We start from the raw sequence: 15,878 nt of genomic DNA on the forward strand, positions 1-15,878 counted from the left end.
CTCTGAATCAGAATCACTTGGAGGGGTTCATAAACAGGCTGCTGGGCCCATCCCCAGGTTTTGACTCTGTCTGGGGAAGGGCTCAAAAGGTTCTATTCCTAATAAATTCGCAGGTTGGTCCAGGGACCACACTTTGAAAACCACAAGTTTAGAAAGGCAGTCTGAATTACAGATATAGGTTCAGATGGGTGGGTGTTGAGGCTAGCCCATTGATTAGTTAAGGAAAGATCTGAAAGGTTGGTTTGTTTTTTTTTTTTAAATAGTTTGTTCACCCAAATACCTCTGTAACTCTTACTGGGAAAATACAACGCCTAATTTTAAGCCCTGCGCCTGAAAATAGAATCTGCCCATTTTTATCCGAAGTGATGAGGCCTCTTGTTTTATTCTAGTAAACTTGGCAAAGACAAGTTAGGTGGGATCACTAAGGTCTACCTGCCTCAGTAGAGCAGTAAGTCTAGGTAGTTAAACACAGCAGGATATTGGAATTCTCCAGATGGAAGGAGGTGGTGATTGGAGCAAGCAGGAAAAGAAATCCTTTATTAGTTATAAAATCTTTTAAGGGTGGAACATAGAGAAGGCAAAGAAAGGAAGCTGTGATCTCCACGTATAGAAATAGTGATTCTTAAATATAAATGGGTCAGGCAGAACCATGAGGGGTGAGCAGAGAGAAGAGAGACAGGGAGAGAGACAGAGAGCTGGAGGGAGAGGGAGGAAATAGGAAGGTGAGAAGGGGGTGAGGAGAGAGGGAGGGAGGGAAGGAGACGGGACAGGAGAGAGAGAGAGAGAGATCTGGAGAGCAGGAGTCTCTGAAAAATAGTTCATGAATCCCCATCCCAAAGCTAGCAAAGCAGGCTTTGAAGCTGGACTCCCATCCTTGGAGGCAACTATTATCTGTCCAAGTCTGCAATGCCAAGACACTGACTGAAGGGCCCTCGTACTTGTTTTACTTGGCTTCCGCCTGGATTCTGGGGAAGTAAGTGAATTCTCTAGTTGTGCACACTCAAGTTTTCTGAGCTGCTGCCGCAACTTCTAGAGAATTTAAAGAGAATAATCTCGAGTTACATTTTAGAAAGTGGAAGTCTGATTTCTGGGAAAAATGTTCAGGTGCACAGTATAGATATGCCACTGTATGGTACGAAATGGAATTAGCACATCCGTCCCAAAGGAAGAACTGTCTGGTGGATTCATATATACCTAATTACTGTGCATCATGGCGATTAATTCAAAACAGGCACCAACTTATTTAAAATGGAAATATATTTTAATATATTTTATCGGAACGGAAATACATTTTACCAAACCTGCCTCTATGAAACACTATCTGAGCAAGGAAAAACACCACAGATGTAGACATTGGGCCAGAGAGGGCCACAGCGCATGGGTGTCAAGATCATTTGGGAAAAAATGAAAGTCCTGGAAGTTCTTTCGGAGTTCAGAGTGCCCGAGTGATAAATTATTCAGCTCTCCAGTTCCTGGGGACCATGTCCGTCCCAGTGCCACTTCGTCAGTCCTCTTGATATAAGTGTGTGCAGGAAAGAGAGAGGGGAGGTCTGGGGGCAGCGTGGAGGCCGTGTCCCCAACAACGTTCCCTCCAGAAGGATCACATCCTATTTTTCCTGCTGTCTTACAGATGGAAAGAGAGCCAGGGAGCCTCTGCCAGAGCCAGGCAGCAGCTTGGGGGCCCCCCCACACCAACCATGTCACCTCCAAGAACTGACAGACCACCTCCAGCATCACAGACTGCTTTGAACTAGGTTGAGTTGGGCTCCATTGTGTGTGGGGAGAGGAAGCCCTCCTCCCTCTCCCTCTCCTGGTCATCACTGGGGCTGCCATTTCATCTCCCACTCCCTGAAAGCAATCCCTCATCTACAGAGAAAATAATTAATCCCTCATCACTGGGGGCTCTGGCTACCATCATTTGGACTTTATTTGGGGCCTCCCACTCCCACTTCCTATGCATTTCCCCATGGTGCCCCTCCTATGGCCCGGGAGGCTGTCTTTGTCACCCTCATTTTGTTTTATTGTAGAGGAGATGGAGGTGAGGCCCAGGAACAGCGTCTGGCAGTGGGCTCATGGGGCAGCTGGTGCGCATCCCCTCCGCTGGGAGGCCCTGTCCGTGTGCAGGGCCTCACACTTGGCTCTGTCTCCACGACCTCATGTCATCCAGGCTCCCCTTAATCTGTTCACCTCAGCACTAAGCAGACTGAGGCAACAGTAAATCATGGGGCAGAGGGAGTGGGAGTGGATGAGCCACAGGATGGTCCATGCCAATGGCTAGTCTTCAAGGTGAAGGCAAGAAACTCCTTAGGAGAGAATCGCTTTACTAGATTGAAATACAAGGTGACTAGGCTAGTACTTGGTTTCTGAATAGGGATTCCAAAGATATCAAATCAGCTAACATGCTCCCACTTTGAGGGTCCACAGTTACTTGAAGAGGCATTTGCACACACTACAGTGGGTCACTGCCCAAGTGCATGGTAGAGGGACACAGGGAGCTTTGAAAACCACCCATGGCCATCCCACTGCCCACCCAGCCAGCTGAGTTGGCTCCTTGGAGGAGGTCCTAGGCCTCAGGGTTCTTAAAAGTTCCCTAAGTGCTTCTACCACTCAGACCAGGACTGAAAACCATGATTGAACATTACCTTGTTTATGTTCTACAGAAATCTTTTGAGTTATCGACAAGAGCTTGCTGGTTTGCAGATGAGAAGAGGCTACTGCAGCTGTTTAGCTGGTGTCCATGCTAGTTTTTCTGTCAGTAAAGCACATGTCCTACACCTTGGCATATATCATGCCACCTGGACAGCTTTGGCAAATCAGATACCCAACCTTGCCCCACATAGTCACAAAGAATCTCTGGGGGGGACTGAAACATCAGGAGCCTAGAAGCTCCCCAGGTGAAGCCCCAGCCCTATCTTCCTGCATGCCGGGCTGAATGGCAGGTCTATCCTCAGAGTCTTCTTTGTGTTCAGGACAGACCTAAAGGGAAGGAAGGTACAGCCCAGCAAGGCCACCAGGTGTAACTTACCAAGGTTCTTTCCAGGAGAAGAGTTGAGGGAAGGCACAGAGTATGAGGACATGGGCATTGGTTGGGGAGGAGACACCAGAAAGGACAAACAAGAAATGCTGAGGCCCTCACCCCTCTTGCAGGCCTCCTGGGACTGGCCAATTGGGGCTGTGCAGAATCATAGCATCACTGCAACATGTCACGGTGCTTAGGACATCTGGGTGATAAACCCAGGAACCTGGGTCTCACCTGCCCAGGACTTCCCACAGGGCAGTTGTCAACATTCTAATTGGATGGTAGAGTTAGTAATGATGCAGGGGCCCCAGCCCCAGCCCCAGCAACAGTGTCAGGTAGGAGACACCCTCTCCTGACAGGGGAGGAGGCCAAGTGCATCAGAGCCATTGCTTAAAGAAAAAACACATGGGCAGACATGCACACAAACACAGAGGCACACACACACACCAACACACTCAGACACACAATGTTCTATTCAGTTGTGCTTCAGCTCCAAGTAAGGAAAGGCTGACATTTTATCACACCTACCATCTTTCCAAATCTCTAAATTCACTGCAACTGTGTAATATTCCCCTTCTGAGGTTGTTTTTCTAATGGTGGGACTTTCCCCTCCTCTAATTCCAGAAATGTAAAGAGCAGCCGGTTTTAAATTAAATGGTCGCTTTTGTTTTCAGACCAAACTGAGCCCCACCCACGCCATAGACAAGACTACTGGCTGGAACCAGGGCATAGTGCAAGGTTGTCCAAGATATGCACAGTGCTTCCCAGAGCAGCACCACGACAACGTGTGGCTACTTATGGCATGGAGCTTGGAGTGTGCTTTTGCTGCTTCTCCAAGTGGTGAGGTCCCAGTGGGCTCTGCTTCTGTCAGCCTCTGAACACTGGATGTCCCCTTGCAATGGTAACAGGTGTGGTGGGCAAAAGACCTATCCTCTTCCTTCTGGATCATCCCTCCTTTACAGGCAAGTCCCAAGTCCCTAAAGGAATCAGACAGGTGACCAGCAGGATATCCTCAATCTAGATGTGAATCAACCAATGGATGTTGGAGCCAGGAACACATTAAGGATGATGCACCAGCTTTGCGTCTTCACTAGCGGAGAAAAAGCAAACGAATGTCCGTGAACAGTCCACTCCAAGCCGTAGGGGTGAAACCCTGTCCTTTATCGTGCCCTGAAAATACCTCCTGCAGAGAGTACACATGCTAAAGAAAATGTCTCCCCCCCTTTACTCCCATGAGTCTCTTTCAAGCAGCACATCGAATTCACTGAGCATCGGGAGGTATGGAGAGCAGAGATATGTCAGAGGCAGGCAGAGCTGGCTTTTCTGAAATCTTAGTCCTGCCACTCACTGCATTCCTTCAGTTGGTGGAGCCTCAGTTTCCTAAACTGGCCAACGGGGTTACTGACACCAACCTTAAATATTTAATGGGATGATTAAGGGCTACAAAGTAGTTAGTTCCTGGCACAATGCAGGTGGTCAAGATATAGTTCCTCAGTTTTCTACAAACATAGAAGCAAGGCGTAGTAAAGCTGCAAAAAGCCTGATGTCATTTTATGTATAAACCAAGTCCCAACTAAGTCCTAGGCAGAGGGAGGAGAAAGGTTGCTGTTATCAGAGTATGCAGATGAAGGAATTGAGGCACAGCAGAGCTAGAAGTATAATTTTGCTAGGGCTGCCGTAACAAAATACCGCAAATTGGGTGATCTAAACAACAGGAGTTTTTTTGTTTTGTTTTGCTTTGTTTTTTGTTTTGTTTTTGTTTTCCCTCTGCCTCAGAAGCCAAAAGCCCAAAATCAAGGTGTTGGCAGGGTTGGTTTCTTTTGCAGCCTCTCTCCTTGGCTAGATAGCCATCTCCTCCCTGTGTCTTTTGTCATCTTTTCTGTGTGTGTGTCTGTCTCTGTGCCCAAATTTCCCCTTTATATAAGGACACCAGCCATATTGGATTTGCACCCACCCTAATGACCTCACTTTAACTTAATGACCTCTGTAAAGACCCTATCTCCATATAAGCTACTGGGAGTTAGGGCTCTAACACGTCTTTTTGGAGGGAACACAATTCAACCCATAACAATTATAAACCAAGCTCACAGCTGGACAGAATACACTTGATTTATTAAGGTCCCCAACCCAGGGCCTTCTCCACTGTCCAAGACAATTTAGAATAAGCGAGCTCTCTGAAGAATGATAGCTGGGCCATTGAAGCAGGGCCTTTTCCCTCCATCTAGCCCCCTTGAGCATTGAGTGACCTGGAAGCTAGATTTTGTTTCTTTCAGCTAGAAAACACTCTAAAGTGGGCATGTAGGAGAGCCTTAGCCCCTGGCTAGTCTACATTCTTTTGGGCAAAGCCTGCAAAGTACTACTCCACAATTCCCTGGGAGGGGCTGGGGTTGTCCCTGAAACTGTATTAGACATGGGCCCTTCAAGGATTACACCTCCCAACAGAGAAAGAAGACGAGCAAAAAGATTTTTTTCTCCCTTTGTGAACCAGGGAAGAGCTAGTATTATTAACACAGTATGATGAACACTGAGTGTTAAGAGAAGCAGCTTTCTGTGGGGTTACTGGATACTCAGGTTCTCTGCTAACTAGCATGCATAATCTATAAATCCTTAAAATAGTCTTATAGTATTTGCATTATTGCTAAGCCCATTTCCTAGATGAGCAAACTCATTCACCAGTACACAGCTAGCAACTGGGAGGGCTGATACCCCAACCGAAATCCATCTGACTACACACGTCTGAATTGGGTGATTGGGAAAGGATAGGATGGCAGCTACAGTGGGGGAGGCTTTGCTGAAAGATAGGGATGCCTAGCATTCCAGGGTGTCCCACAATGTCTACCCTAGCCATTCATGAGATGTCAGGGCATTTGTCCAGGAAGCTCATAAATCGCATGAGGCACAGCCCACACCAGAGTGGACATCCCCCATCCTCATCCCACATGAAGAAACAGACCCCTGAGGAGGCCAGGCAAAGGCAGCAGGACTTCTAGGACTCCTACCCTTTCCCTTAGGGCCAGGTGAGAACCCACCACACGGAGACAGCCCCCAGAGCTCACACCATTGGCAGAAGCATGGTTCTCTGGGATCCCACACTGAGCAGTCTGATCTGCCCTCGGACCAACTTCCCACCCTGGGGGTATAAGCTGGTTCTGCCCAGAAGAAAGTAGGATTCCCAGTCCTGGCGAGAGATGAGTTGGGAGATGTGTCCCAGTCTGAAAAGGGACTTCAGGGAAGCATGGAGAAGAGGAGAGCCAGCCTTCAATGTCTAGGATGAGTCTGAGCCAGACTCTGACATAAGGATTCAAAGTCTATTCCCATGGGCTCATTGCCACCAACATCTCCTCCAGCGAAATGAAAGGTCCCCTAAAGGTTTGGGGGACACAAGACCTGCCCTCAGAGGGAGCCCTGGGAAAGGGAGCATAGCCCAGTGCTTGTGGGGATGGCAGTTTCCTGTCCTCCCATCTGCCTTCTGAAGCCCAGATACTCTCTCAAGCTAGCTCTCCTGATGGTTCTTTGTTTCTCAGACCATAGCGGAGGCTGAGTCACTGAGGGATTTTAATTTGGAAAACAAGATTACAAAAGAAAGAAAGAAACCACGATTCTATTAACAATTATGTGCAGAACAAGACCAAAGTTACAACTTTCATTTTTTTTCCCTCCAAATTCAGTGCTGACATTAGATGAGGCTTTTCAGAATTTCAAAGCAGGCTCAATTCTCATGGAACAAGAAGTGACTGCAAGAGGAGCAGAAGGTTTGGTTCTACGACTTTTATTTCCTTTAACGTCAAAGCCCAGATGAAAATGTGAAATTTGATTTAACTCTTGGGGGCAGGAGAGAGCAGGAGGAGGCTTTTTAGAAGGAACTGGGGCACAGGGATACTCTCTGCAAAAAAGGCATAGAAAACCTGAAAGCAAGTGTGTGTGTCTGTGTGTGTGGGGGGGAGAACCTGATAGGCTTGTTCAAACCCTCAAGGCCACCCTGGCTTGTTATTTTGGACCCTGGAGGAAGGGTAGGAGATCGGGACCCTCATCCGACTGTGACTTGAAGACCACCCTGCATTCTTACCTCTGCAGTTTTTAAAAGCAGCCCCTGCATCTCAGGGCAGAAGCTCAGCACGGGGCAAGCTTTGTTGTCCTGTCTTCCTGCCAGTCCTCTTCCGAGCCACGGAGCTGCCTCTGTCACTGCCTTGTTTGATATTTTCAAATCCGGCCTGAGGCAGATGATGGGGCCACAGGAGGAGAATCCTTCAGGGTGTCTTGTTTGGTTTGGAAATATTTAAATGTCTGCTGCATTTCCTCAGAGAGGGGAAAAGTCAGGGCCTGTGGGAGAGCCCTGCACTCTGGCCGCAGCCCTGCAGGGACCCCAGCTCCTCTGCCCCTGACCTGGGACTGAAACCGCGGGGGCCCCCCCTCCCTACGCTCCCACCCTGAGCACCATGAGAAACTCAAGACCATCCAGACATCCCCCACAACCTGTTTACAGTCAAGTGACTCAGCCCGTCACTCTTTTCAAGCCAATGTAGCAATTGTCCATGATTACAGAAACCTTCTCGGCTCCTGGAAAAATCGCCAACACATTATTAACCTCCGCAATGAGACACATGTTTTCCATAGATTTAACTGCTAGTGGCCACCGCAGATGAACAGAGCCTTTTAGAATGAAGAGCGTGTAATGAAGACATAATCTATTCTGCTTTGTAATATATGAAGCAGTAAATGGCTACGAAGATTGATTAAATTCTTCAGCTTCCCTTTGGCACGTAAGCACCCTCAAAGCTGGTGGAACCCCGTGTGCTGTGAAGGCAGGGCTGTCTTTACAGCCTCTGGGGGGTGAACTTCCAGAAACATGCCTGCCTTTTGCGGTTCTGGGAGCACAGTAGTGGTCCATCTGAGATTCATACGAACGCCCATCTCTGAACACAGCTAGATTGACAGAGGAACGTGGGAAAGCAGGATATGATACTGATTAACTGATATGGAGTGGGCTTTGCTCAGTCAAAATATTGATGGAGGCAAGGACTTGTGGTAAAAGGAGATTTGATTGTGTAAACACACAGCTCACCATCAAGGCTCCCTGCATTAGGCGCATTGCCTGCCTTTCAGGGATAAAAAGCACAGCATGGTTTTTTTCATGTTGTCAGGAGTCTACCGAGGCCTGCCTTTGACAGGTTAAAAAAACTGAACACTTTTTACTTTGTACCACTCCACATGAGGGAAAATCCAATCATTTCACGTGGCTCTGTGCAGGGATTTGATGTGGCCTGTGGCTGATTGTCCAGGTAGATGGGTCTGCCCCGCGTGGGCAATGTAGGCTGCACCAAGGTTCTTGCCAGAGAATCTAACCTTAATCTCTGCTGTTCAAGTCTTATCGAAAGCTCTTTTTTAAGAAATAACATTCATGAGAGATTACCCAAAGATATGCAGTCCATCTGATCTACATTCCATCCTAAGTGCACCAGCCCAGCAGAGAGCTAAGGATTTAGGAAAGAACATGGGACCCCCATCGAGTTGCCCCCGTGAGTAGCACTTGGGTGTTAGCCTGAAGCCCACAACAGGGGATGTTAGAGCAAATGGTGATTTGATTCTCACTGCTGTATTTACGGGGTGGGTTGTTAAGGACACGTTCTGTTCCTTCTGGGCATCCCGTAAACACCCATTTGCTTCTAACCTATGAACTTCCAATCACATAAGTGATCATATCTCACTCTTGGCTCTGGTCACAGAAAACTTTCTGAACTCAGCCCCCACCCCCTCACCCCACCATGACTCTAGACCTCTCCTTGGTACGCTTCTTGCATGCTGGCCCTGCATGCCTTCCCTCGCCCCCGACTTCCTCTCTTCTGTTAAATATATCTCTGCAAGCTGCCTCAACCTTTCTTTTTTTCCCTCCTTATCTTGGAATGCTTTTGATTCAATTTTTAGTTTTTTGATTTGTTATTTTATATTTTAAATTTTACTCTATTTTTTAACGACCACATGCACATTTCAGACGTGCAATAGGGCCACTAGTCTAGAGACAGAAAACTAACCTCCCTCCTTCCACTGCCCTTCCGTGGCAGAAGCAGTCTGTCTTCAGTCTCTGTGTGTCTCAGAGTTAGACTACACATATACAAGCATGAATGTGTGAATGAATTTTTTTTTTTTAGCCATGGAAATTTTTTTAGGTTTTTTTTTTTAATTTTATTTTATTATGTTATGTTAATCACCATACATTACATCACTAGTTTTTGATGTAGTGTTCCATGATTCATTGTTTGCGTATAAAACCCAGTGAATGAATTTAACATCTTCATTATAATTTTGATATGTACTGAAACTAAGCAAAATTTTCTTTAACTTCCCAGTTGGTTATTTCCTTTTTATTGGTTGTATAAGCACTTCCTGATAAGATCTTAGAGGTCTTGCTGAAAAAAGCTGCAAATTTCCTTAAAAACACACACACGTGCACACAAATTGCTTTTTTAGTGTGTAGAAATGGGTAAAAAAAAATTTCTCCCTGAACTGTTACCAAGCAAGATTCAAAATCTAGAAGGAGAGGAGGTGGACCATGAAGCCAGGGAATCCCAACGGCCGGTGTAGGCTACTGCAAGTGAAGGCAGATCACAAAAGCAATTCTATCTCAGAAGGCTTAGTGAGGTTTCCAGTCCTGGCAGAGGAAGTACAAGGACCTCTGCAGCCTGGTGTGTCCCCTCGGGCTGCCGGCTCGCATCCTCAGGGACCCACCGAGAACAGTGCAGTGATCTGTCCGTGTAGCTGCCTGCATCCATGTGGTCCAAGGGGAATGCGCTATGGGAGGGAAACCTCAAGTCATTCGTTTTGGAACTTCAAACACAATCTTGTGGCTTTGGGTTTTCTTACAAGAATCAGAAAAGTAAATACACTTTATTTATATGTAGATGCAGAAACCATCGAACTGCATTATAAAATGGCAATCTTGGGAGGGTGTGTGTGTGTTGGGGGGTAACAACAAGCATCCTTTCTGTGCCGAGCCACCACTGGGGCTGAGCTGAGTCATCACGGTGACCATTCAGGTGAGCCCAGGCAGCAGTCCTCTCTCTACCCTTATTTTTTATTTATTTTTTATTTTTTATTTTATTATGTTATGTTAATCACCATATATTACATCATTAGTTTTTGATGTAGTGTTCCATGATTCATTGTTTGCGTATAACACCCAGTGCTCCATTCAGTATGTGCCCTCTTTAATACCCATCACCAGGCTAACCCATGCCCCCACCCCCTCCCCTCTAGAACCCTCAGTTTGTTTCTCAGAGTCCATAGTTTCTCATGGTTCGTCTCCCCCTCCGATATCCCCCCCTTCGTTTTTCCCTTCCTGCTATCTTCTTCTTCTTTTTTTTAACACATAATGTATGATTTATTTCAGAGGTACAGGTCTGTGATTCAACAGTCTTACACAATTCACAGCACTCACCATAGCACACACCCTCCCCAATGTCTATCACCCAACCACCCCATCCCTCCCACCCCCCACCACTCCAGCAACCCTCAGTTTGTTTCCTGAGATTAAGAATTCCTCATATCAGTGAGATGATATGATACATGTCTTTCTCTGATTGACTTATTTCGCTCAGCATAACACCCTCCAGTTCTATCCACATTGTTGCAAATGGCAAGATTTCATTCCTTTTGATGGCTGCATAATATTCCATTGTATATATATACCACATCTTCTTTATCCATTCATCTGTCAATGGACAGCTTGGCTCTTTCCATAGTTTGGCTATTGTGGACATTGCTGCTATAAACATCAGGGTGCACGTACCCCTTCGGATCCCTACGTTTGTATCTTTGGGGTAAATACCCAGTAGTGCAATTGCTGGGTCGTATGGTAGCTCTATTTTCAACATTTTGAGGAACCTCTCTACCCTTTTAGAGAATAACAAACAAATCCTCCCAGGCTTGAGGAGAGAAGAGCCCCAGGGCCAACCAAGTAAGCCAAGGTCCTAGGCAAGTTGACTGCCTCCAAGTGGAGACAGTACACTGTTGTTCTAACTGTTGTGCTTTAGGTAAAACAGACGATCCTGTGCAGGGGATGACCGGGGGTTGTGTAAGGGCAATATGACAAGAGCCCAAGTCCCTACGATATAGTAGTCAGTTCACATAGATTATCTCATTTGGTCCTCAGTTAGCCTTCAGAGACAGGCCTCCTGCTATTTTAATAAAAGGACATGAGGCTAACACGGATAAAGTGACCCATCCAAGGCCATAGGGCAGGACACTAGAGGAACAGAAGAGGAAACCAGGCTCTGTGCTTGGATTTTGAAAGTTGCCCATTGCCCTTCAGGCATCCAGAAAGGGAACACACTTTTCCTGACTTACGAGTCCCTTCTGAGATCTTTGAAGACAAAATCTGAACCCTCTGGCAAAATTCAGAGATCTTGGGAGGTCTACAGCAGTGGTTCTCAACCAGGGACAATTTGAGGCCCCAGGGCACAGTTGGCCATCTTTGAAGATGGTTTTGGTTGTCAGGACGCCTGGATGGCTTAGTCGGTTAAGGGTCTGCCTTCAGCTCAGGTCATGATCCCGGGGTCTTGGGGTTGAGTCCCAAGTCGGGCTCCTTGCTCAGCGGGGAGCCTGCTTCTCCCTTTGCCTGCCGCTCTCCTTGCTTGTGTTCATTCTCTCTCTCTGACAAATAAATAAAATCTTTAAAAAAAGAAAGTTTGGTTGTCACCATGCAGGGGAGGGTAGTTGCTACTGTTGTCTAGGAGGTAGAGGCCAGGGATGCTCCAAAATATCCTGTGTACGCAGGCCAGCCCCACAGCAAGGAATTATTTGCCCCAAGATATCATACAGATTGACAGAAACTGAGAAACGCTGGTCTATTGGCATAAAAGAGTCAAACCTTGTAACTGACTCAACACTTTTTAAGAAGTGTTATAGATCTTTAAGGAGAGCATGCTTCTCTGTAGCCACATTGTATCCCCCTAATTAAATTTTTTGTGTCTTTAGCTCCTATCATTGAATAGTGTTAGCTCCTATCGTTGAAGATCTTATTGCCCAATAAGTGTATTCCCAATAAAATCTACCTAAAGAAACATTCCATTTTGCTACAGATTTATACAATACAATGAAGGTGAGGCTTCACATTAATCTGGATGCCAATAGGACGGGATCCACACTATACAGCAAGAGAAAGGATGGGATACTTAACGCAAGACAACAGGGCACTTTTTAAAAGTATAATTGACATGTAATATTATATTAGTTTCAAGTATACAACATAATGATTTGATATTTACATACCTTATGAAATGATCACCACTATAAGTCTAGCTACCGTCTATCACCATAGAAAATTTTTGCAATATTATTGACTATATTCCCTATGCTGTACTTTACATCCCCATATCTTATTTATTTTATAACTGGAAGATTGTACCTCTTAGTCCCCTTCACGAATTTTGCCCATCCCCTCCATTCTGGAAACCACCCACCCTGTTTTCAGTATTTGTGAGTCTTTCTATTTAGGGTTTTTTGTTCATTCATTTTGCTTTTTAGATTCTACATATAAGTGAAATCATATGGTTATTTCTCTTTCTCTGTCAGACTTATTTCAGTCAGCATTATACTCTTTAGGTCTATCCATGTTGTCACAAATGGCAAGATTTCATTCTTTTTTATGGCTGAGTAATATTCCTGTGTGTGTGTGTGTGTGTGTGTGTGTGTGTGTGTGTGTGTGTCACATCTTCTTTATCCATTCATCTATAGATGAACACCTAGGTTGCTTCCATATCTTGGCTATTGTAAATGATGCTGCAATGAACATAGGGGTACATGTATCTTTTCAAATTCGTGTTTTCATTTTCTTTGGATACATACCCAGAAATGGAATTGCTAGATCATATGGTAGTTCCATTTTAAGTTTTAAAGGAATCTCCATACCATTTTCCATAGTGGCTGCACCAATTTACATTCCCACCAACAGTGCCCCAATGTTCCCTTTTCTCCACATCCTTACCAACATTTGCTATTTTTTGTCTTTTTTGATAATAGCCATTCTGACAGGTGTGAGGTGACATCTCCTTGTGGTTTTCATTTGGTCCTCTCCTTATTTGGGTTTTTTAATAGTGGGTCATGTGATTTTTTTTATAGGTTTTGAATGTTAACCCTTTATCAGATATATTATATCTGATATCTTCTACCATATTGCAATATCTTCTACCATTCAGTTGGTTGCCTTTCTGTTCTGTTGATGATTTCCTTCACTGTTCAGAAGCTTTTTAGTCAGGGCACTTCTTGTGCAGGAAGCATATTGACTTCGAATACATCAAAAGCTCAAATGATAGCAGTTGTTAGGGACTCTTGATGAAATGATTTTCCCAGAGTTCCCTGAGTCTACCGTGGATTTTAACATCACTTCCATGGCAGCTAGTTTATCGTCATTCCACATCTATCTCAGACACAGATGCAGCGCCAGCAAAACAACCCAACAGAGGACGCAAGAGGAGTCCCAGCACAGTGACGGCTCATCCTCCCCCAGATGAAAAAGGAGATGTTTGTAACGTGGCTGCTTCCCCGCCTCTTCACTCCAGGGCATTCTTACATCTGGCAGGACTAGAAACCACAAGTCAAACACAGAATAACTCAACTAGCTAACAAAGAGATGATCAAGAAAGCCCTTGGCAATCTCAATTGCTATCATTTCGCTTCTATTCTTCCTTTTCCGTTCTAAAATTTTTAGTAATTCTGGAAGCACCATTTGACTAGAAAGAATACACATATACAGATCAATTCTTAAACCAATAACACAAGTTCCTCAAAAGCTATTGTTTTTTATTCATTGTTGTAACAAAAAAATTGAAACAACTTTAACTAAAATTTGAAAAAAAGGAAACAAATCATCTATAGTCCCACACTTCCAGAAATTTAAGCAATAGACACAGAGGGAGCAAGGAAGGCAGAAGTGGACCCACAAACTGCAGTAGGCACAACGTATGAAAAGCCATACGTAACTGTAGCCAGTTGTGGACAGAGAGGGTATGTTGATTTCCCACAAACCCAGATTATTATGTAAAATCTCTCAATTTTTAAATATTGACTCATATTTTTTTAAACACTGTGCCAGCTAAACAAAACACATATACAAGTTAAAATTCAAAGACAGGCCATCAGTTTGAAATCTTGGGTATATAATTTTGTATCCAAACAAGGGTGAACAGAAGAAATTAGTGTGAGTTTATATATTTTTACAATTTTAATAATCATATTATTAAACGTACATGGAAGTATATTCTCAATAATATTAATGGGCTTTAGGCCTCTGAACTTGAGAAAATATTGAAATACTAATGTAGCAAAAGAAAGATGTTGGCGAAACTTCTGATTTTTATCGGGAAAACATGTCTTGGTCCACCATAGTTGCATGCATATAACTTAGAACTCATCTTTACTGAGACAAATCTACTAGTAATACGAATGTGTAGCAATTGAGGATGGAACCGAGAAGATTCTAGGACAAGCAATGAAGTTGCTCTGAGACCATACGGCCAGGGATCCTGGTGCCCCGCACAACTGGAAGGAACACCTTTGAAAGATTATTAAATTATTAAGAATATGAAAAAGTTCCTTCTCAATGCCCAATCCAAATGAATTAATTTGTAGCCAGTATCATAATGGATGTAAGTGTGGAGCATTGCACACCCACTTCTGCAAAGAGATTTCCATCTTTACGGGGTGGGAGGGGAATGTTGGCCATTTCAAGCACAGACATCAGAGCGTATCTGCCATAACTTGGAATTAGAGTTTATTTATTCATAAGTCAAGTTCACTCAGGTGCTAATGTTTATCTACTGATCACTCTTGGAGCATTCTAGACCCTGGGAATATAGAGATAAACAAAGTTGATATCATCCCCGCCCTCATAGAGCACATGGTCTGATGGAGGGGACAAAAAACAAACACAAGTATCCAAATGCTCATATAATTGTAAAAAAAGTGGCAAGTGCAATGAAGGCATTAAACAGCCTCTGCCGAAATGCCCATGTGTCTTGTCTTGTGTAAGCAATCTGAAAATCAATGGGTGGGGGGGCAAGACAACCACCTATCGGGGCTGTGATCGGCACCCAATCCACAGCCCAGAATTCTCGCCAGAAGCTGTTAAAGGCATAAAGGTTCTTCAGGGAGCAAACCTTGAAAGTATGGAGGTGAAAAGTATTATTTGAATTGCTTAGATGCTGTCATTAAACTCACAACATTATGCCTTTGAAAGAAGTAACTCATTACCACAGAGACACAGAACTAGGGTACCCTAACCAGATCATATCAAGGACAATCATTTTTCATAGCAATAAGCTTGCACATCGAAGGCTGGAGGCAGAGTCACTCTTACATTGGGTAAACCCAAATGTAGACTGGGATTTTACCGCTAGTCCTTGAAGGAGACCGTGGAGACCATCCCCCACCCCCAGACTCACTCCAGGATGAGGAAACCTCGATCCAACCCCCAGACAATTTATTAAGTATCTGCTTTTCTGAAGCAATTTCCTCTTGAGCTTATGACCCACCATCACCAAAAATGATTTGCTATTGAGGACATACAGACAACCAACCCTCGACAGTAAGACAGGAGCATCGCCAAATAAAGATTTATTTTTGTTTCCTGCTGTACAAGCTTTGAGGAAGAGATTGCCAATGAGGTGCTGCAGCGTGGGACCAGCAAAGAGTCCTAAGGCTAACTCCAGTCATGAGAAGGACTAAAACTCAAACTTATTTCTATAATTCCCTTCCATCTACTTTATGAATGGAGGTGAGAATCAGACTGTGTGGTTTTCACAGGCAACACGGATCTTAAATAAGAATCTGGCTATGCTTCCTCCCTCCGCTGTTTGATTGCCAATCA

The sequence above is a fragment of the Halichoerus grypus genome, chromosome 9 (assembly GCF_964656455.1).
Source record: "Halichoerus grypus chromosome 9, mHalGry1.hap1.1, whole genome shotgun sequence".
Taxonomy (NCBI): Eukaryota; Metazoa; Chordata; class Mammalia; order Carnivora; family Phocidae; genus Halichoerus; species Halichoerus grypus.